Here is a 23,044-nt window from a genome sequence, read left to right as displayed (position 1 = left end):
GTGTTTTGGGAACCGGGACCACACAGGAGGTCTTCCACAGGGTGGGGAACACCCCCAGGCTGAGGCTTATGTTGAAGATGTGGCTGAGGACCTCACAGAGCTCATCTGCACAGCTCCTCAGCAGCCTCGGGTAGATCCCATCGGGTCCTGCTGCTTTCCTCTGCTTCAGCCACAGGAGCTGGCCTCTCACCTCAGTCGGAGTTACAGTGAGGGGGGGGAGGGGGGAGCTGGGGTGTGAGCTGAGGTGGGCTGGTACTGAATACAGTCCGGGGGGGGGACAAAGTCCGGGGTGCAGTGGAGGTGACCGGGGGAAGAAGGTGGGGTGTCGGAGGGGCTGGAGGGCCGGCTGCTGGAGACGTGGAGAGCCAGGAGCAGGCAGGGGGGCAGGTGTTGAGGAGTCAAAACGGTTAAAGTAACTGTTTAGCTCCTCTGCAAACCGATAATCTCCATCTGCAGTCCTGCTGGGACCCTGCCCAAATCCGGAGGCGGTCTTGAGGCCTCTCCACATGTCCTTGACGTTGTTCCGGGCCAGCTGCTCCTCCATCTTCCTTCCATACTCCACCTTGGCTGCCAACATGATTTTTTTTATTTTTTTTTTTTGCAAATGTATTAAAAATAAAAGAAAACTAAGAAATCACATGTACATTAGCATTCACAGCCTTTGCTCAATACTTTGTTTATGCACCTTTGGCAGCAATTACAGCCTGAAGTCTTCTTGAATATGATGCCACAAGCTTGGTGCACCTATCTTTGGGCAGTTTTGTCCATTCCTCTTTGCAGCACCTCTCAAGCTCCATCAGGTTTAATGCGGAGCGTCAGTGCACAGCCATTTTCAGATCTCTCCAGAAATGTTCAAATCGGATTCAGGTCTGGGTTCTGGCTGGGCCACTCAAGGACATTCAAAGAGTTGTCCCGAAGCCACTCCTTTGATATCTTGGCTGTGTGCTTCGGCTCATTGTCCTGCTGAAAGATAAATCACCATCCCAGTCTGAGGTCAAGAGCGCTCTGGAGCAGGTTTTCATCCAGGATGTCTCTGTACATTGCTCCATTCATCTTTCCTTCAATCCTGACTAGTCTCCCAGTTCCTGCTGCTGAAAAACATCCCTACACAGCATGATGCTGCCACCACCATGCTTCACTGTAGGGATGGTATTGTCTCATCAGACCAGAGAATGTTGTTTCTCATGGTCTGAGAGTCCTTCAGGTGCCTTTTGGCAAACCCTAGGCGGGCTGTGATGTGCGTTTATGAAGTAGTGGCTTCTGTCTGTCCACTCCACCATACAGGCCTGATTGGAGGATTGCAGAAGAGATGGTTGTCCTTCTGGAAGATTCTCCTCTCTCTACAGAGGAATGCTGGAGCTGTGACAAAGTGACTATCAGGTTCTTGGTCACCTCCCTGATGAAGGCCCTTCTCCCCCGATCGCTCAGTTTTGATGGGCAGCCAGCTCCAGGAAGAGTCCTGGTGGATCTGAACTTCTTTAATTTACAGATACGATGGTACAGATACGATACGAAAGTCCCAATGAGCACAAGGCCACTGTGCTCATTGGGACCTTCAAACAGCATAAATGTTTCTGTACCCTTTGCCAGATTTGTGCTTCGAGACCATCCTGTCTCTGAGGCCTACAGACAATTCCTTTGACTTCATGCTTGGTTTGTGCTGTGACATGCACTGTCAGCTGTGAGACCTTATGTGTAAAGAGATGTGTGCTTTTTCAAATCATGTCCAATGAACTGAATTTATCCCAGATGTTTCTGCCAGTCTAAAATTAAAAGCACCTGCTTGCGACAGAATATGGGAAAGACAAAAAGCTGTGTGTGTGTGTGTGAGAACTGACATTTGCTGTTTGATATGCTTATTACAAGTAGTCTGCTGTCAGAGGGCCAAAACTGGACCTGAGCAGTAACTGGCTGGAATCGGTTGATTCTGATACAGAATTTCCTCAGCTTTCAGTAATTATATTTTTGTTGTTCTATCTGGACGCTATCCTGGTGAAAAATCATTACCTTGGCAACCAAAATGCTGAAATAAAATACATTTGTGAAATATAGTAATTTCAATATCTCTGTGCCTATTTATCAGATAGGCATGATTTTTGTGTTGAAGAATATGTTACCTAGTTTGGCCGTCACAATGGAACTAAGTGGGTTGAGGTCAGAGGTCAACTTAATTTGCATATGGAATGTTCTGTCACAAAATTGACCTTTTGGATTAAGAAGGTGGGTGACAGCTCTTGCGTTACTTTGGCAGTTGTTATCATAAAATACAAATGGCAGTTTATCATGGCAACCTTCCCCCAAAAAATGAGAACAAAATTGTGATGTGGATGCCACTGAATTACAAAAAATTACAATGTAAACAGGGAGGATGACTTCTCATCTTATGTACACCTGATTGTAAATTTGAGGCTCATCCTGTATCCACCACAGAGATGAGTTAACATCTGCTTCAATTAGAAGTATCTCAGAGGACCAGTACTTCACTAGGTACTTCGAATTGTATCAAGCCTATGGAAGTAACTACACTCTTCATACTGAAAAAGCCCTCTTCTGGATTTTATATCTTGACCTCGTTGGTTTGATTTCATCAAGTGATTAGGTGATTGGCCACTTCACATAGAATGCTTGAAGAAGATGATCATTTGGAATCATGCATATGATCATCAACGGTATGCCAGATATGCATCTATTTACTTGGCGAACATGATTCGGTATCTGGAAACACACCCTGCCATCTATGCATACATGATCGATGGTCACGTATGCATAGTCATGTCAGAACATCGCTTGTGTTCCCTGTGACCAGACTCTGGAGCAGACTCTCAACAAAGATTCAAAGACACATGGTGGAATGACTGGTTTCTCAACCAATGAAAAGGTCAGACAGACATGGGCCCTAACAGCTGCAGATACATCTGCCATGGCCAGAATCGTGGAACATGCGGCTGATATTGAGGAAGTAATGAGTGTCCAAAGCACAAAGAGGCTGGACCGACCAGGCTTAAACATGAAGAAGAGGTGGTGAGGAGAACAGTGGCTGTAATTGAAGGGATGAGAAATCCATTTTCAGGAACTCGTGAGCTGTGCATCTCTCATCGTTGCAGTCACTCCAGATGAGTTCCATATGCAAATGAAGTTGACCTCTGACCTCAGCTCATTTAGTTCCATTGTAACAGCCACACTTGGTAACATATATTTCGACACAAAAATCATGCCTATCGGATAAATAGGCACAGAGATATTGAAATGACTATTTCACAAATTTGTTTTATTTTGGCATTTTGGTTGCCAGTATAATGGTTTTTCACCAAGATAGCCTCCAGATAGAACAACAAAAATATAATTACTGAAAAGCTGAGGAAATTCTGTATCAGAATCAACCTATTTCAGCCGGTTACCGCTCAGGTCCCTCTGACACCAGACTACCGTATTTTCCGGACTATAAGTCGCACCGGAGTATAAGTCGCACCAGCCACTTTATCCATTATAAAGAAAAATAAACCATAAATAAGTCGCACCGGAGTATACGTCGCACCAGCCACTTTATCCATTAGAAAGAAAAATAAACCATAAATAAGGTCCACTGGACTATAAGTCCCATGGACATACAGGTATGTTAACATGAAAAGTTCAGATGATAATATTGTGACGGCTACCGTTTTCGGATGCATATTTCACCAGTCGCAACTTGTAATCTGCAGAGTATGATTTTCTTTTTGGTGGCATTTTTTCGGGCCTTCTCCGTTGTCTTGTTATGTTATCAGTAACGTTAAAATTTTTATTTTTCTATGGTAGTCAGAAGTCGCAGGAACAGTCACACAAGCCTCGAGTGCCCTCTCGTGAGCTGCATTTTACCTACGGATATGTTTGTATTTTGCGGACCACATTGCGAGCCGAACCATGCAGTGCCTACCTGCGCAGCTCATGACCTCCCAGCGGTGTCGATCCAGCTCCTTCCAAGTGGAGACGCTAATCCTCCGCCGTCGCTCAGTGCTCCCATGCAGCTCTCAGCGTCAACTCTGCTCACACTGATATCCAAGGGTTGAAGCTGTCTTGTTAGCCGTCCCGGAATAAACACCATGTTCGTCTGCTTCAAACGCTTTTCACAATCATTGACGCCAGCTCCTTCCAAGTGCACACGCTAATCCTCCGCCGTCGCTCACCCAATGCTCCCACGCAGCTCTCAGCGTCAACTTAAACACTCTGCTCACATTGATATCTAAGGGTTGAAGCTGTTCTGTTCGCCATGCCGGAATAACAGCAAGCACCGTGTTCGTCAGCTTCACACGCTGTGGGTGAGGTGAGGAATACGCATCCAAAGTTCTGTTCTCTGATTGGTTATCGCGACCAGCGTGAACTATAGGATGGCCGTCATACTACAGTGCCCATGATGCATTGCATTTCCTTTTCCGGTGGCCATTTTAAAACATAGATCGACTCTGTCACATAAAATTGTTTTGTTACAGTAAATTAATTGAGATCCTACCGGTATATTTTTCATTTATAAGTCGCACCGGAGTATAGGTCGCACCCCCAGCCAAAACATGTAAAAAAGTGCGACTTATAGTCCGGAAAATACGGTATATGTATTTTGGGTCAAGGATGAACGTTGCTAAAATGGAACATTGATAGGACAAATATTTTTTTGGAGAAGCTACGGATGTTAGCTAACAGCACTGAACAATGGATGTTGCTAACTACATTCTGAACTCACACGTCATTCCAGCAGGAGGTGGATAGTCATCTTTATATTAAAAGCATGAGTGCAGTGAATGATTTTTAGTAAGTTAAATGTACATAATATAATTGTAAATACATTAAAAATACATGGATGACACAAGAAAGTCAAGACACTTCTTTCCATTGTGGTCCATTTAAAAATAAAATGACAAAATAGCAGGAAAAAATAAAATATAATAATAATAACAAGAGCAATCAGAGATTTCTGATGTCTGCCAATCCAGATCTGGATTACCTCCAAAATTTAATGGAGTCTTCCATGGCCTAATATCTATCTGTGGTGAAAATTTGGTGAGAATCTGTGAAGTAGTTTTGACGTAATCCTTCAAAGCCTATATAAAGTGAATCTTGATCCAGAATCTGGATCCGGATCACTGCACAGATTAGTTTTGATGTAATCCTGCTAACAGACAGACAAATAAATAAACACCAATGATTTTATTACATCCTTGGCAGACGTAATAATAATCATCGTGTGCATATGGTAGCATGAACCTAAACAATTTATAAATGCATTAAGACAGTAAACAAAAAAACATTTAAAAATTACATAATTAACAGTAAATAAAAGGGTTGAGTTCCTAAATTATTGACTAAGGTTCTAAAAACATTCTGGACTCACACGCCATTCCATCTTGTTCTAGAAACTTTGTTCTAGAAAGTTTTATAAATACTACCCAATCTAGAGCCTGTGGATCCCTACGGGCAACACGCTAGTGTTGGTACAAAGCTGTACATAAAAAATGAGGAAAAAGTGCAGCGCTGTGAATACTTTATGGATGCACTGTATATCAGTTCTGGATTTGAAAGTCCTACATTCACTGTTTTGTGCAGCAGCTCAGAGTTGAAAAAACAATTGGCATTGTCTGTGTTTCACAGCACGGTGACATTAGAGAAAGCACGAACAGCACCCCCCGTGAGTTTTATAAACATATTTCTGCTTTTGTCTTTCAAAGGCTGCGCATCCTCTGAATGTTAGTTAGTGCTGCTAAAAAATGCAATGAAAAACAGAGTAGTGCACCCATGATTAAAATAACCTGTGGAGTTTAAAAAAAACAATAACAAACAAACATACTAATGCTTTGATTTATTTATTTTTCCAAATATGCCGAGTCTCTTTCTGAGGATGGCACAACATAACAGCACTGAAAAAACCTTCTTACCTCTCAATCAAGGTGCACTTTTTACATAAATGCACAAGGTCTTTGTTCATCCTGCTCAGACACTGTGCAAACCAGAGGCTGATCCAAATGGAAGCAGGACACAAGAGCCCCCTACAACACCCTTAAGCCCTGGTCGCACCAAATAATGAACACTGAATAATGAGCCATGTAGCATGTTTATTTATTTATTTATTTTTGTACGAGAGGAGGTATTCAACAATCATGGGAGAATAGTGGCTCTGAGAGGCTCTTAGAGGCAGAATATTCAGCTAACGAGGCTCATCTCTGAGTGTGGCGCTAATTTCAAGAAGTTCAAAATTTAGCAACAACGTGCGGCAGTTTGTGCACAAGGTACTACGAGGACAAACAAGGCTTTTAGAGACGTGTGTGGTGAGGACGAGGTTGTTAAAAGCCCATTATCCGAGCACCTGGCAGCTACAAGGATTGGGGAGGCTATTTTGGAGAGGCTCATCCCTCTTGCGCACTACAAGTCCACCTGCTTTGTGCGCTGGATGCTGTATATAAAATAATTATTTTGTAGCGGATTAATCGTTTTCTGTCAAAGCTTGGATTTTGAAAACACCTCTAATCGCTTCTGGAATCACAGAATACTGTTTCATCTGTTTCAGCCCTCTCTGCTGCTCCATGAAGTGGAGAATGTATTTTGGAACAGCTTAAAAGGTAACTAATATTTATTGTAATAGCTTGGTAAAACAGTTGCATGTTCATTCCCTCTTTATAAGCTGCTGTAAAAGTATGTTCATGATAGATTTAACATCTTGTTAATGAATCAGATGACCTCCACTATGTGTGCGCACTGACGCAATGACTGGCATTCAAGATGAGCATTTACACAAAACACTAGCTCGCAGAAGAGTGATTTTGCAGTCAATCATGGATGGACACAAAGTTCAAAGGTGGATCACGGTGTTAAAATGTCTGTGTGTTTAAAGCCGCGGAAGAAATAAAGCCACTGAGAAGGAGCGCAGAGGCAACTGTCCAAGAACGCAGAATGAGAGCATGCAAAAGAGTGATGTTGCAGACATTAACAGACAAACACAAAGTTAAGTTGGATCAGTGTCAAAATGACTGTATAAGCCAAGGAAGAAATAAAGCCAGCGAGAAGAAGTGCAGAAGTGACTGTCCAGGAACCCGTGTTTCGGTTCTAGCTGGTCTGGTGCATTGAATGACTCTGGAACACAGGTGAACAGCAGCCTGGTTCACGGTGCACACCTGCCGGACTGTACTGGAGCATCTGTTTTTGGACTGGATTTAAAAAATGTGACATCATCTTAAATGGTAGCTCTGACCTGAAAACTCACACTTTAAAGGTACAAAGTGTGGGAGGGCTGGAGGTTTGGACCAAACCCATGCCTAAATGTGCACCAATATCGCGTTACATGGCATTACATGGATCATATGTGGCTTGACATGGATCATATGCAGCGACAGGAGCCATTTGAAGCTGGACAGTGATAAGACGATTCCTAAAAATGACCTTACAAATGCCCCCTTTTTTTTTACAAATGAAAAAATGACATATTTATTTGTAAACACCAACACACTGATTCACTTGTGTTGGTTTTTACATAGAATGAATGAGTCAACCAATCAGTATGAGCGGAGGCTAAATTTACCCATAATCCCTTTGGGCATCTGTGTGTTAATGTTCAAATCTTCAGAATTAGTGCATTATTTTCAAATGAACAGATATGTGTTATATATCCACTTTGTACATCTTAAGAGTTTACATTAATGTAGTTATTCTATGCAGATTAATTGGATTTATAAATCAAAATCATAAGTCAAAACTGCTTTCCATTTCAAGACCTCCGCCTCATGGCTGTGAAGGTAAATGACACTTCCCTACAGCAGTAGGCAGGATGCACAAAGACAGAAGCGCTGACTCATTGGCTGTGTTTGGGTTTGTGATCGCCTTTGATTCTATTAGAAGCTTTGACAGTGTTTAAACTCAAAATCGGCTTGTTAGTAGCTGAGAGCGTATGGGAGACAAAATTGAAAGTTATCAGTTAGCTGTAGCTTCTGATAAGTTTTTAGGCAGTTTATTGGTTTAGCATTATAAAAGATAACTTTTCAGTTAGCTGATTACCAGTTATCGAAGCTAACTTTTTGGTTAGCTGTGCCCACCACTGGATAAGACCTAAACCACTTGAGCGCCGATATAACTGACTGATATATTTGAGATATTAAAATATTATGGCCAACAGTGTCAGCGGCAGCAGTTAAATCAAGCAAAACTACAATAACATAGTTACCAGAATCGCATGCAAGACAAATGTCATTAAAGACCCTTATTAAGGCAGATTCTGGACTATGAAGGGTTTTCTCTCCACTGGTGAAGGTTTTTGGGAGTTGGAAGAACATCATAGATAGCTCTGATGATGAAGCTAAGTCTGCTTTCCTCCATGTGTGCTTCCGATGTTCTAGGTTTTCCCACCTGGTCCACTGTAAATGGTAAATGGACTGCATTTATATAGCGCTTTTCCATCTGCATCAGACACTCAAAGCGCTTTACAATTATGCCTCACATTCACCCCAATGTCAGGGTGCTGCCATACAAGGCGCTCACTACACACCGGGAGCAATGGGGGATTTAAGGTCCAAGGGCCCTTAGTGATTTTCCAGTCAGGCGGGGATTGTCCACTGTCCTTGTTTGGCCTTTGAGATTGCCTTTGCACTCCTTTCTGCCTCCTCTTTTCACCGAACTTCCTCAACCACTAGCTTCCTTCTCTTGATGGATGTAGCCTTATGCCAAGTTGGTCGGCTTGTACCAAATCCAAGTCCTGCTGTTCCATGCTGTACTTGCCCCACGATGTCTCTGTGCCTGAGAGCAGATTTTGCTTGAGGTACGGCCTCTGCTGGAGTCCATTTCCTACCAGTTGCTACTCTGGGTGCAGCTGTTCGTATTGCTGCATCCTGAGACTCAGAGTCATGTTAAGTCTTGCTTTAGCGCACTTATATTCTTCAGTGAGGCTGGACACAGGCACTTCCAAAGCACCATGTCCATACAAGCCAACACTGCTGAGGCATCACTGGAGTCCAAGCCATCTCTTAATGTAGGAATTGATGGTCCTCTCCATTTTCTCAACTTTGGTAATTGGGACTTTGTAGACCGTTAAGGGCCACATTAGACGGGGGAGCATTCCAAACTGCAGACACCACAGTTTCAGCTTGCCAGGAAGTGGGGTCTTATCTATTGTGATCAGACCTGTGGTGGCTTCCTCCCTCAGCTGATTACTCTGGTCTGAGTCTTTGAGACTTTGGTTATACCAACATCGCAGACTCTTGACACCATTGGAATGGGTGTTTCGCCAATGTGGAATCTCTGGTCAACGAGTTTTCTTCTGATTATGGATATACTCCTGGATTTGGTGGGTTTGAACTTAATACAAGCCCATGTTATGTTATCATGAAGCTTCCTCAGTAAGCGCTTGGTACATGGAATAGTGGAGGTCAGGGTTGTCAGGTCGTCCATGTAGGCATGAATGGGTGGCAATCGCTGACCATCCTGTAAGCCTTCTCCTCCTACCACCCACTTGGAAGCCCAGATGATTACTTCCATTGCCATGGTGAAGGCCAATGGGGAGATTGTACATCCTGCCATTATACCCACTTCCAGTAATTGCCACAATGTTGTGTATTCTGTTGTTATACAGAATTGCAAATCCTTGAAATAGTTTCTAACCTAGTGTTTCTGCATTTACCATTATTATTTTTTGGTGGCTGGGCACTCCCTTAGAGATACGGTGAAGAGCTCTGTCACTCGGGAGGAGCTCAGACTCGAGCCGCTGCTTCTCCGCGTAGAAAGGAGCCAGCTGAGGTGGCTCGGGCATCTTTTCCGGATGCCCCCTGGACGCCTCGCTGAAGAGGTGTTCCAGCACATCCCATCGGGAGGAGGCCCTGGGGAAGACCCAGATCACGCTGGAGGGACTACATCTCTCAGCTGGCTTGGGAACGCCTTGGGGTTCCCCCGGAGGAGCTGGGGGAGGTGTGTGTGGATCAGGAGGTCTGGGCGGCTTTGCTTGAGCTGCTACCCCCGCGACCCGACTTAGGATAAGCGGAAGAAAATGGATGGATGGATTTTTTTTTTTTATATTACCATCCAACTGCTGTGATCACACACAAGCATCTTGGTTTCTGTTTCTGAAACTTTTGTTTTCCTGCTCTTCCTCTTCTTTGACTTAAGTACACGTTACATGCTTCATGTGTGCTTGAATATTCATGTGGTGTTCTGCATTGTCAATTTGGGGTTGAATGTATGTGTGTATAAGGCGGCATAGGAGGCAGATCCATGTGCACTCAGTTCAAAGTAACGGGTGATTTTTAAAGATGGTTTTGCTTGCAGGTTTCGTACAAACTGTTTTATGAACGATTTTTAGTATGAATCCTACACAGTGTTTTATAAATGAACTAACAGAACTAAAAGGCCTAAAAACTTGCATTATACCTGCCCAATACACAATTTGCACAGTGTACAAATTTTTCAGGGAGGAGTGTTATCCACTCCTCCCTGAAAACTATTGTCTGAGTTGAAAGATTTTCCAAAGTACCTATTTACTGTCCTGTATTTGCCACTGGTTTTCAGGTTTTATTCTGCCCAATTAAATGCTGGGCAGCTTTGAGATAGTGACTGTGCCTGCACTACAGACGATGTTGTGTGGGTTGATATGAAAGTCTGCTTGTATCATTATCAGCAGTTCACCCACTTCTCTGTGCCAACTGTGTTGCTATGAGTGAACCATAAAGTGGGGATGGATAGATGGGCGCAGTCAAATCAGGGTGAAGGGGTGGATCATTTGGATTGATGACTCACTTTCTGTATCTCTCTTTTTCCCACTTTCACCCTCTACATCTCATTTTCTCACATGCTCACACTGAGTGAGGAATTAGTTTTTCTCACTTCTATTATCTTCCCCCATCTATTGCTATCACTCTTTGCCACTTCATTTTGAGCATCCTATAACAACTCAATATACTTGCTGTGGGCACAAATGAGCATGTGTCTCAGTTCTGCAGCAATCATACCATGTCAGAATTCCATCTATTTTAGTGACCAGCCTTACACTGCCTCATTCCTTTCGTTCTATAATTGGATCCAAACCTCCTCCTACCTGTCAGTAGGGGTTTCAACACAATTGTTGCAATTTGCCGTCTGTCGCCACAGGGTGTATTAGACATATGCTGAAATTGACAATGGTCTTGCTGTAAATACAGGTTACTGCTTCTCAGTGTCAAGTTTAAGTTCAGATATAGCTTTACAAACCAAAGGTTATTCAAACCAACATCTTTAATAAAATAGGATACTCAGAGAGCGCATGCCTCTGCCGAAGCTCTGCATTTTCCTTTAAGACTTGAGAACGTAGCTATGACAGAGTCCAGACTGCAACTGTTGTTGCTGCCATTTTTGAGACAATGAGAGTATTTTTTTTTACAACTACTTGCACATGTGCGACCTGAAAATTTTTTTCTTCATGTTGAAAAACTGAAGCCCCATCACACATAGCAAGAATGTGCTGGAAGCATGCCCAACACGGCAAATATTGCCATAATCTGATGCAGTCAGGAGGAAAAGAGGTGTGGCCAGCAATGTCGGAGTGCAGATAGACTGCCTCATCCACACCTGTCAGAACACATCCAGAGCATATGTAGATAACACAGACTGCTGTCAGATGGCCATTAGTAAAATACAGCCACATATCTTGCAGTTTGCACACATTGTTTGAGAGCCATGCAGTGCACACACGAAAGTTGAGCAGCACTGGCTTTTGCAGGTGCAAGGATTTGCGCACAAATGCAGCGTAGCACTCTCACAAATGTGGAGCTTCACTGGCGTGGCTGAAGTAATGAGATGATGGCTATAGACTATTGCATTGCTATAGTAAAGCTGGAGGTGCAGAAACAAAGAACGGAGTACATAGCGAAATAACTGCTTTTATCAATGGCAGTGAACTTATAAGGACATATAACAGTCAGACCTTCCTGCAGCTACGTTCAGAAAGCACGTTTGCAACCATAGATGGGATTACAACTTCTGGAATCTTGTTATTAGTAATTGGAGCGGGCCGCAGCCTCGACTTTACTTAAATTCTGGGTCTTTTAATGAAGCTTAGGGCTCATGGCTGGCGATCACCTTAGTATTTCTTCTGTTTTTCTTGTTGTTTAATGCTGGCAAATTATACAGTATTTTTTGTCTTTCTGATGCCTGATTCTGTTTTTTCTCTGTTTAAGGTGCAGCTCCATCCAGAGAGATGGGAGTTGTGTTTGTGTTGGCTACCCTCCTGTCCTGTGCACCAACAGCATTTCTTGTATATTCGTCCGTGAATTGTTCTGTGAATTGTTCTGTAATTTATGTCTGTAGCATGGCCCAAGCAGAGGGTCACCCCTTTGAGTCTGGTCTGCTTGGGGTTTCTTCCTCAGAGGGAGGTTTTCCTTACCACTGTTGCTCTGGGGGTTGGTAAGGTTAGACTTTACCTGTGTGAAGCGCTTTGAGGCAACTCTGATGTGATTTGGCGCTATATAAAGGAAAATAAAAATAAATTGAATCTCTGCAGGGCTTGACATAAACCAATTTTCCCCACTGGCCCACAGGGCCAGTAGAATTTAGAAGTTAGTGGCCCACACTGTAGGAGCACTGGCCCATGCTTTTGCACACAAGTTCATAATATTCCACCCTGAAATCCTGCAAATAAAACTGCCTATATAATATAAACCAATCCAGAAAAAAACAAACTAGTCTATTTATCAGAGGGCATTCTCAAGTGTAAAAAAATAAAGTGACTCCCATAAAATTTAGAGGGCCGTCAGAGTTGGCTAACTCAGTCAGAAATGTAAAACACAGATGTAGGTCCATAAAAAGTATGTCTTGTCTGGATTGGAGTTATAGATCTAAAAATTAGAGATGGATTGATGAGGCGTCATGAAGCGTTTCAACACATTGCCAAACTGTATTGATACTGTGTCACTGAATACTGACATCTGCTGGACCTTAAAAATCCCTACAGGCACCCGAGTTGACACTCTCAACTGACACTGATTTCATGGCGTTGTATATACAATAATGTAATCTGTCATTGTATTCCATTTTGTATCATTTCATATCTTCATTTAAATTAAAATCTTAAATAATAATAAATCATGTGAACATGTATCATAATGTGAAAATCTTAAGTTGAATGTGTTGTGAATGAGGATGCTTGTAGACTGGGATTTTATTTATTTATTTATTTTACAAATTTTTATTCAAAAAAGAAGTTGTTCCAAAGTCTTGAATTTGAGTCTGTTATGCTTGTTTGATGCAACTTCTCCAGCTTTAGAAAACACCCGCTCACAGGGCACAGATGAGGCTGGAGTGCAGAGAAACTGTAATGACAGCTGGAAGAGGTTTGGATATACTGTCTTGTGGTTGTCCCAGTATCTCAGAGGATCCTGGGACCTGGCAATATTGGCCTCTACCAGGTACCTCTGCACCTCCTGGAAGGCATCAGCTGTGGCGCTTTTGGTCTGCCTGCCCCCTTCAATGTCGAGATGTTGCCAAAAGGCAACAATATGGCATTTCAGTAGATGATTTCCAAACAACAACAAACAAATAATGCTGATAAACATGGCTGACAACTACAAATGTTCATTAATGTAGTGACAGCTAAGAGCCAAGTAAGCCTCCATGTTCACAGATCTCCACGTCAGCTGTTATACTCACTTCCTTTTTCACTCGTTCCCATTCCTCCTTATACTTCTTGGCCACCGTTTGTTTGATGGTCTGAAAATTACACAAAGTCAAACCAAAAGCAAATGAATATATTTAAATTAAAAGTTAAATAATTTGATTATATCAACTACTACTTTAGATAATTTCCACACAAACCTTTCTGTTTGGCAAAACACATGAGGGCTGAAGGACCTGAACAAGTTCCCTGAACCCTTCACTTTCCACAATGCTGAGGGGCTGGCAGTCCTTCAGGATGAAACTCAGCAGAGCCTCATCCAGCATCTGCTTCCTGGAAGCTTGATGGTTAAAAGTGAGGTACAGAATAAATTAATAGGAATTAATTATCAATAAATTAACTTTGAGTAAGTTGTAGAATGGCTGTATACCTGAGTTCATCCTGGGTGTATCTGGGACTTCATTCTCATGCCTGGCCCTATAATGTCTCAGCATTGAGGATGTGCTCTTGTTTAGATAGGAAAGTTCTACTGAACAAATGCGACATATAACCTGCAGAAAATAATATGAATTGTAAATTAAGAGTCACTTTGACATAAATACGAATTCAGATAGATCAAGTGGAAACTCTGAGAGGAGCTGGATGAAACAAGGAAATTAAAACATACCATATTTTCCGATATGACATCATGATGATCCCACATGGCGGAAACTTTCCTTTTGTTTGGTGCTGCTCCATGATTGGTGAATTTGATGATACACCGCAAAAGATCCAAGATTCTTTTGGGATATGCATCCCATTGACAGATACACCTCCTTATAAACACAGTTTGGCCAGTTTGCCGCATCAGTGTCAGTTCGAAACAGTTCATGTATCGGTCACGTGACTTTCGCAAAACGATACATGCCCCGACACAGCGTTGTTGCTGGACCCATCACTACTAAAAATTGAAAAAAAAAAATTATGCTTGGCTACTTTACTAATGTTGTCACCGTGGGGTTTCCACAAAGGCAAGCTGGTTAGACTTTTAAACTAGCTTCAAAACAGCCAGGGTCTACCAGGACCAAGCATATACTTTACTTACTTGTCAGCATATGATGGATAGGCTCTGCAGATTTGGCAGAAAACCTCATTCTTCTCTTGGTCATGACCAAGTCACGGACGGCCGTTTCTGTGGCCAGGTTGGGACAAAATCTCTATTCTTCTTGTTTCTTTGATGTAGCCTCCCTTAACTCAGCATCACTAAGCTTCCTCTTCTGGCCAATTCCTTTAGCAAAACTCTTTCCTGGTTGTTGTCCAGGTTTGGGTGGTTGGAGTTTAAACATATTTCAATTCCAATTACAAAGTGTTTTGTTAGATTTGCGTCTTGTTCGTCTTTGTTTCCTGCAGCTTCCCGCACAGGAGCGGGAAGCATGGAGTGTGGTTAGGGATGGGTATTGATAAGATTTTATTGATATCAATTCCACTTATCAATCTGATTCCTTATCAATTCCCTTATCGATACCACTTGTGAATTTTCTGTGTACTAAAAGTAGGCTTTACAGGTTTTCTATGTGAACAACATTTTTATTGAGTCTTAAAGTAAATACGAGGGCTGTCCGTAAAGTATAGGTCCTTTTTATTTTATGGATTTCATTCATATGTTTTTACGTCAGACATGCTTGCACCCTCGTGCGCATGCGTGAGTTTTTCCATGCCTGTCGGTGACGTCATTCGCCTGTGAGCACTCCTTGTGGGAGGAGTCGTCCAGCCCCTCGTCGGAATTCCTTTGTCTGAGAAGTTGCTGAGAGACTGGCGCTTTGTTTGATCAAAATTTTTTCTAAACCTGTGAGACACATCGAAGTGGACATGGTTCGAAAAATTAAGCTGGTTTTCAGTGAAAATTTTAACAGCTGATGAGAGATTTTGAGGTGATTCTGTCGCTTTAAGGACTTTTCACGGTGCGAGACGTCGCGCTGCGCTCTCAGGCAGCGTCATCAGCCTGTTTCAAGCTTAAAACCTCCACATTTCAGGCTCTATTGATCCAGGACGTGGTGAGAGAACAGAGAAGTTTCAGAAGAAGTCGGTTTCAGCATTTTATCCGGATATTCCACTGTTAAAGGAGATTTTTTTAATGAAAGACGTGCGGACGGGTCCACGCGTCGGGACGCAGCCAACGCGGAGCGGCGGCACAGGAAAAACACCTCCGTGTTGATAACCATTTGTAAAATCCAGGCGGCTTTTGATGGCTTTCAGTGGAGTGAGTATATGAGAAATTGTTTATCAGCTGGAGATGTTCCAACTTGTCCTCAAGGCTTCCAACAGAGGTGTTTTTCCTGTGGCGGAGCGTCGCGGCGGCTGCGAGCCGACGCTGCAATCCGCCCGCACGTCTTTCATTAAAAAAAATCTCCTTTAACAGTGGAATATCCGGATAAAATGCTGAAACCGACTTCTTCTGAAACTTCTCTGTTCTCTCACGACGTCCTGGATCAATAAAGCCTGAAATGTGGAGGTTTTAAGCTTGAAACAGGCTGATGACGCCGCCTGAGAGCGCTGCGCGACGTCTCGCACCGTGAAAAGTCCTTAAAGCGACAGAATCACCTCAAAATCTCTCATCAGCTGTTAAAATTTTCACTGAAGACCAGCTTAATTTTTCGAACCATGTCCACTTCGATGTGTCTCACAGGTTTAGAAAAAAGTTTGATCAAACAAAGCGCCAGCTCTCAGCAACTTCTCAGACAAAGGAATTCCGACGAGGGGCTGGACGACTCCTCCCACAAGGAGTGCTCACAGGCGAATGACGTCACCGACAGGCGTGGAAAAACTCACACATGCGCACGAGGGTTCAAGCATGTCTGACGTAAAAACATATGAATGAAATCCATATAGTTTTAGAAAAAAATTAAAAGGACCTATACTTTACGGACAGACCTCGTACATATGAAATTGCTCACCTCACTTAAACTCTGGACCTAAATAAACTCTACATGGTGGCTCCTTGATCTCTGAACATAAATAGAAATAAACAAAATCTGTAGTTTTTGTCAAAAAGCATTTCCTTTCAGACATTATTGGCATGAATGTCTTTCCATACATATGAGCTGAGCGCTTGCAGCTGTGCTGCACATCAGGATGTAATTCATGAAGAATGCAGAACGTCTCATTTTATAGTTTGTCTGTATTACAGCGTTTGGAAAGAGGTGTCATTTTATTTTTATTTTTATTTGGAAAGAGGTGTCATTTTATTTTTATTTTTATTTGGAAAGAGGTGTCATTTTATTTAAAGCAGCAATTTGTTTTGAAGTTATTAATTGTGACTGGACTCTGTCTCAGCAGAGAGCCGCGCTGTGTTTGGAGCTGTGCCAAAGGAACGGAGGACGATTCTCATTTCTTGACTGTAACACGCCCGGCAACTTTGGCAAGGCATTAAAACCATCACAGACTACAGACCCGCCCCCTGCAGTGTGACAACAACACAGACTTCCTCAGCAAACTGAACAGCTACTTTGGACGGTGTGATGCACTCAACAACACACCATTAAAGCTCCGCATGGCCAGGATGACTAGGTTCTCTGTCTGAATCCAGCTGTGTGCTAAAAGAGTGTGCGGCCCAACTGGCTGAAGTACTTAGACATATTTAACACCTCAAACAATCAATCAATCCTTTATTTGTCGTCATAATAACAGTTATAAATAATGAGATACTGTTTAGAGCAGCTTATTACTGGCATAGAAGTATACTTCTAACCCTAATTCCAATGAAGTTGGGACGTTGTGAAAAATCTAAATCAAAACAGAATACAATGATTTGCAAATCCTCTTCAACCTATATTCAATTGAATACACCACAAAGGCAAGATGTTTAATGTTCAAACTGATAAACTTTATTGTTTTTGTGCAAATATTTGCTTAGTTTGAAATGGATGCCTGCAAAACATTTCAAAAAAGTTGGGACAGTGGTATGTTTCCCACTGTGTTACATCACCTTTCCTTCTAACAACAATAAGTGTTTGGGAACTGAGGACACAAATTGTTGAAGCTTTGTAGGTGGAATTCTTTCCCATTCTTGCTTGATGTATGACTTCAGTTGTTCAACAGTCCGGTGTCTCCATATTTTGCACTTCATAATGCATCACACATTTTCAATAGGCGAGAGGTCTGGACTGCAGACAGGCCAGTCTAGAACCCACACTCTTTTACGTGGAAGCCACGCTGTTGTAACACATGCAGAATGTGGCTTGGCATTGTCTTGCTGAAATAAGCACGGACGTCCTTGAAAAAGACATTGCTTGGATGGCAGCATGTGTTGCTCCAAAACCTGGATGTACCTTTCAGCATTGATGGTGCCATCACAGTGTGAGTGTCATACTGCTTTTGTTTGTAAGTACTTTAATATTCCAACATAAGAACTGCAGCTGAAATAGAAAAATCATTACATTTCAACATTTTCTGGGACTGAGATACAGATTAAATATTTATCACATCTACTTTGCTGTGACATATCACTTCATGAAAAAGTTAATACTGTCACTCTCCTGTGTGGGTGGTAAAATTTTGCAGTTTTATTTCGGAAGATGTGGCAACAGAAAGAGTTCATCTGTGGTAATACAGGGAGGCACTTATTGCCTTAATCCAAATTAAAAAATAAAAATAAAAAAGTCACTAAAAGACACAAAACATAAATAATGCATGGCCTGTGGTCTTATAGTTTTTCAAAATGTGGTGGTGGTGGACACGTAATGATCCTGACATTGTCTTCTATTTCTGTAACTGCCGACTGTATGAAACCAACATATTTCATGTTTTGTGAGATCAGCTTTATTTTTATTTATTTATTTTTGTTAATATATATCCATTTCTACATTTGAGGCCTGCAGCATTTTCCAAGAGAAAAAGGTTGGGACAGGGCAGGTTATTTTTAATGGAAGAATTGGTTAATAATATTTACAGCGAGTTTTCTTGGGAAATGTCAGAGGATGAATACATGAACATTTCCAACTCACTGAATATTTCTTAGACTTTATTTACATCAACCATTCAGAAATACAAACAGTGTGGTACTTTACGGTAAATATGTGTCAGGTAGGCAGTTCTCAAAAACTAAATGTCTATGCTGGAAGAAGACAAGTGAGGGAAGCCACCAAGACACAACTTTGGAAGAATGTTTGGCTTCTGTGGGTGTGAGTGGAGAAACTGGGAATATAACATTTTAATTTTATCTTCATTTTACATACAGTCCCTACTTTTTTTATTTGTGGTTGTTTCTGTTCCATTTCTGAAATTAAAGAAGTGCTATAAGGAAAAGTGTTAACATTTTATTCTTTTTTAAAACTTTTTTGTAGAACAAACACAAAAAACAAACTCTTATAAAGAAGGAAAAAATACACAATCGTGCAGGAAGAAACTGAACAATGCAGACTGATTTGACTCGTGATTTTTGAAAATAAGCAGTAACTTACTTTGAAATAAATGAAACGCAGAGCTGCAGCCTAATCATTTTGAAAAATAAAAATCAGCAGCTTGTATTTTTATTCTGACAAGAGTTTATTTCCTCTTTTTTCTCCTCCTCAGTCACGTTTTGTGCTTGAACATTAAACAACTACATTAAGCCCTGTAAAATATCTGTGGAAAATAACAGCCTGTTAAAGTTCAGAGTTCTCAGCTACTTTATGTGATTTCTGCTTCTGAACATCACTGCATCACTGATTTTTTTTATTCTGTTCATTTATATATTCTCATTTTAAGGAATTTTGACCAATTTATTTAATCTCATAATTTCAGTATAACTGTCACCGACACGCACACACGGTGTGAACAGGACGATCCCTCAGAACAGTCCAGAGAGAATTAAAGGCAGCGCCACAGTTTAGTTTGTGTTGCTTTTCACTCTGCGTGCATGCACACACACACACACACACACACACACACGCGCGCTCCCGTCTGCTCCCGTGAATTTTTAATCCCGTACCATCCCAATCGTGATAAATAGCAAAGTTGACTCCCATCCTGTGGGATTCCCGAAAAAGTGTCAGCCTCTACTACGAACACACACTCCATACAGTGGTCTCGCGCACACATTGACATCATGTCTTCCGATTGTCCGGTGCATGGAGAGTGGCGGGAAAAACCCGATGACGCTTTCTCGTGAGGTGCGAGACAAGACGTGATGTAAATAAGAAAACAAAAAGGCGGCGGTCAGGTATTCTGGTTCCGAGCGATGAAAATAAAGAATTTGAACGTTTTAAACCAAAAAAAATAAAAAATGCCACTTGTCCGGTTGGACAACGATTGGAGCGTATTGCTTGTCCAATCACATTTGACACTTGTCCCGGACAATCGGACAATGTCGGTTAATGTAGATGCCAGATGTCAGTTTTTAATGCAGTGCCACCAGAGGGATTGAAGGTCACAGGCATTCAATGTTGGCTTTCAGCCTTGTCGCTTACATGTGGAAAGTTCTCCAGATTCTCTGACTCTTCTGATTATGTTATGGACTGTAGATGCTGTAATCCCAAAATTCCTTACAATTGATTGTTGAGAAACATTGTTCTTAAACTGCTGGACTATTTTTTTCATGCAGTTCACAAAGTGGTGATCCTCACCTCATCTTTGCTTGTGAACGGCTGAGACTTTTGGGGATGCTCTTTTTATACCCAATCATGACACTCACCTGTTTTCACTTAGGTGTTGTTGGAGCATTCATCAACTGTTCCAGTCTTTTGTTGCCCCATCCCAACTTTTTGAAATGTTTTGCAGGCATCCATTTCAAAATGACCAAAAATTTGCACAAAACAACAAAGTTTATATGTTTGAACATTAAATATCTTGTCTTTATGGTGTATTCAGCTGAATATAGGTTGAAGAGGATTTGCAAATCATTATATTCTGTTTTTATTTACATTCTACACAATGTCCTAACTTCATTTAATTGTTTGTGTCTGAATGTTGAGCTCCTCTAAGCCAGGTGCTTAGAGATGCTGGACTTGCTCGTCACATTCCAGAAGCACAGTTCCTCTCTGATCATATAACAGGAAAAGTGTGTGCCAACACCTCACAAGTTGTCTCACATGTTGCGCACGTTCTGAGTTACAGAGACGACTCTGAATGGTATCTGTCTAGAAGGCAATCCAGATTGAATCTGGATTAAAATAGATTGCAAACCCCAGTGTGAACAGGGTTTTAGACTTTTTTCCAAGTCTGGCTCATCCAACTAGGTTTTGTTCAGACTGAGATTTGCAATCCAACTTGAGCCACATCCTACACCAGCCTGGAAAGTTTGGGTTCTGTGCTATTTTGCATGGAAAATAAACTGAAAATGAATACCTAACAGTAAACTCATAAATTTTATCCCAGAGATTCATTGACTCGAGCCTAATTCCTTGACATTGTAACCAAATTCCGATTTCCCAGGTTTTCCAGGAAATGCAGGAAATGGTACCTAAATCATCGTTCACAAATGTATGCCCCTTCCTTTACAAAGTCCTGGACTGTCCCCAGGATGTTCAGAGTGACTATCTGCAGGTGTACGCGTGGGGTACTGACAATGAGGAATAACAGACAGCTTGATGTATTATTTAACTGCAGAGAGTCGACGCCTTCAATCTGGTAAACGTGAATTTGTGTGATATTTCAGAAAGGAATTAATTTATAACCTCATTAAAGTTAACTTTTTGAGCTCACGTCATCAACCTTGCAGTCTGTCACTGTGGTTTTCTGACACCGACATTGGAATGACTGCAAGTGTGTGTGGCTCAATTACCAGATCCAGTGTTTGTCTCCATGAAGCAGTTCTCATTTAGCTCTGATCATAGTGGGTGTGTAGTAATGACATAGTGCCAAGTGGGGCATGTGGGTGGTGCTTCATATTTGGGGGGGGTTGGACAGCTTCAGATGGAACCTTAATCTGCTGCTCACCACATGCTGTAAATTGCTGCTGCGTGTTTGTGTACATGTGTAAGTGTTTGTTGTCAGGTTGGTACTACCTACTGGCTAAATATTTGTGTGTCACTGCAATGCATTTTGACGAAATTGGACGACATGCCACGCTATACGAGGTCTGTCAGTAAAGTATAGGTCTTTTATATTTTTTCCAAAAACTATATGGATTTCATTCATATGTTTTTACGTCAGACATGCTTGAACCCTCGTGCGCATGCGTGAGTTTTTCCACGCCTGTTGGTGACGTCATTTGCCTGTGAGCACTCCTTGTGGGAGGAGTCGTCCAGCCCCTCGTCGGAATTCCTTTGTCTGAGAAGTTGCTGAGAGATTGGCGCTTTGTTTGATCAAAATTTTTTCTAAACCTGTGAGACACATCGAAGTGGACACGGTTCGAAAAATTAAGCTGGTTTTCGGTGAAAATTTTAACGGCTGATGAGAGATTTTGAGGTGACACTGTCGCTTTAAGGACTTCCCACGGTGCGAGACGTCATGCAGCGCTCTCAGGCGCCATCGTCAGCCTGTTTCAAGCTGAAAACCTCCACATTTCAGGCTCTATTGATCCAGGACGTCGTGAGAGAACAGAGAAGTTTCAGAAGAAGTCGGTTTCAGCATTTTATCCGGATGGTCCACTGTTAAAGGAGATTTTTTTAATGAAAGACGTGCGGGCGGATTGCAGCGTCGGCTCGCAGCCGCTGCGACGCTCCGCCACAGGAAAAACACCTCTGTTGGAAGCCTTAAGGACAAGTTGGAACATGTCCAGCTGTTAAACAATTTCTCATATACTCACTCCACTGAAAGCCATCAAAAGCCGCCTGGATTTTACAAATGGTTATCAACACGGAGGTGTTTTTCCTGTGCCGCCGCACCGCGCCGGCTGCGTCCCGATGCGCGGACCCGTCCGCACGGACCCGTCCGCACGTCTTTCATTAAAAAAAAAATCTCCTTTAACAGTGGAATATCCGGATAAAATGCTGAAACTGACTTCTTCTGAAACTTCTCTGTTCTCTCACGACGTCCTGCATCAATAGAGCCTGAAATGTGGAGGTTTTCTGCTTGAAACAGGCTGACGATGGCGCCTGGGAGTGCTGCGCAACGTCTCGCTCCGTGGGAAGTCCTTAAAGCGACAGTATCACCTCAAAATCTCTCATCAGCCGTTAAAATTTTCACCGAAAACCAGCTTAATTTTTCGAACCGTGTCCACTTCGATGTGCCTCACAGGGTTAGAAAAAATTTTGATTAAACAAAGCGCCAGTCTCTCAGCAACTTCTCAGACAAAGGAATTCCGACGAGGGGCTGGATGACTCCTCCCACAAGGAGTGCTCACAGGCGAATGACGTCACCGACAGGCGTGGAAAAACTCACGCATGCGCACGAGGGTTCAAGCATGTCTGACGTAAAAACATATGAATGAAATCCATATAGTTTTTGAAAAAAATAAAAAGGACCTATACTTTGACAGCCCTCGTATGTGATTGTGTCACTCTAAGTTTTGTTTATCAAGTGTGTGTTTAATCTAAGATAAACTTAATCAATCCCACAGGG

At 42.1% G+C, this 23,044-nt stretch overlaps 1 protein-coding gene across 3 annotated transcripts in view; it reads left to right on the top strand.

The window, feature by feature from the left end:
- Positions 1–23,044, top strand: part of sipa1l1 (signal-induced proliferation-associated 1 like 1) — a 199,180-nt gene that overhangs the window by 10,030 nt on the left and 166,106 nt on the right. For all 3 annotated transcript variants that reach the window (XM_034162799.1, XM_034162800.1, XM_034162798.1), the window contains exon 3: positions 12,389–12,397. The gene's annotated coding sequence lies outside the window, so the exon portion shown is untranslated. The remainder of the gene's footprint in view (positions 1–12,388; positions 12,398–23,044) is intronic.

This window comes from Thalassophryne amazonica, chromosome 21, assembly GCF_902500255.1.
Source record: "Thalassophryne amazonica chromosome 21, fThaAma1.1, whole genome shotgun sequence".
NCBI classification, from domain to species: Eukaryota; Metazoa; Chordata; class Actinopteri; order Batrachoidiformes; family Batrachoididae; genus Thalassophryne; species Thalassophryne amazonica.
The sequence above is the reverse complement of the archived record's forward strand: the minus strand, read 5'-3'. Positions and strand labels throughout refer to the sequence as shown.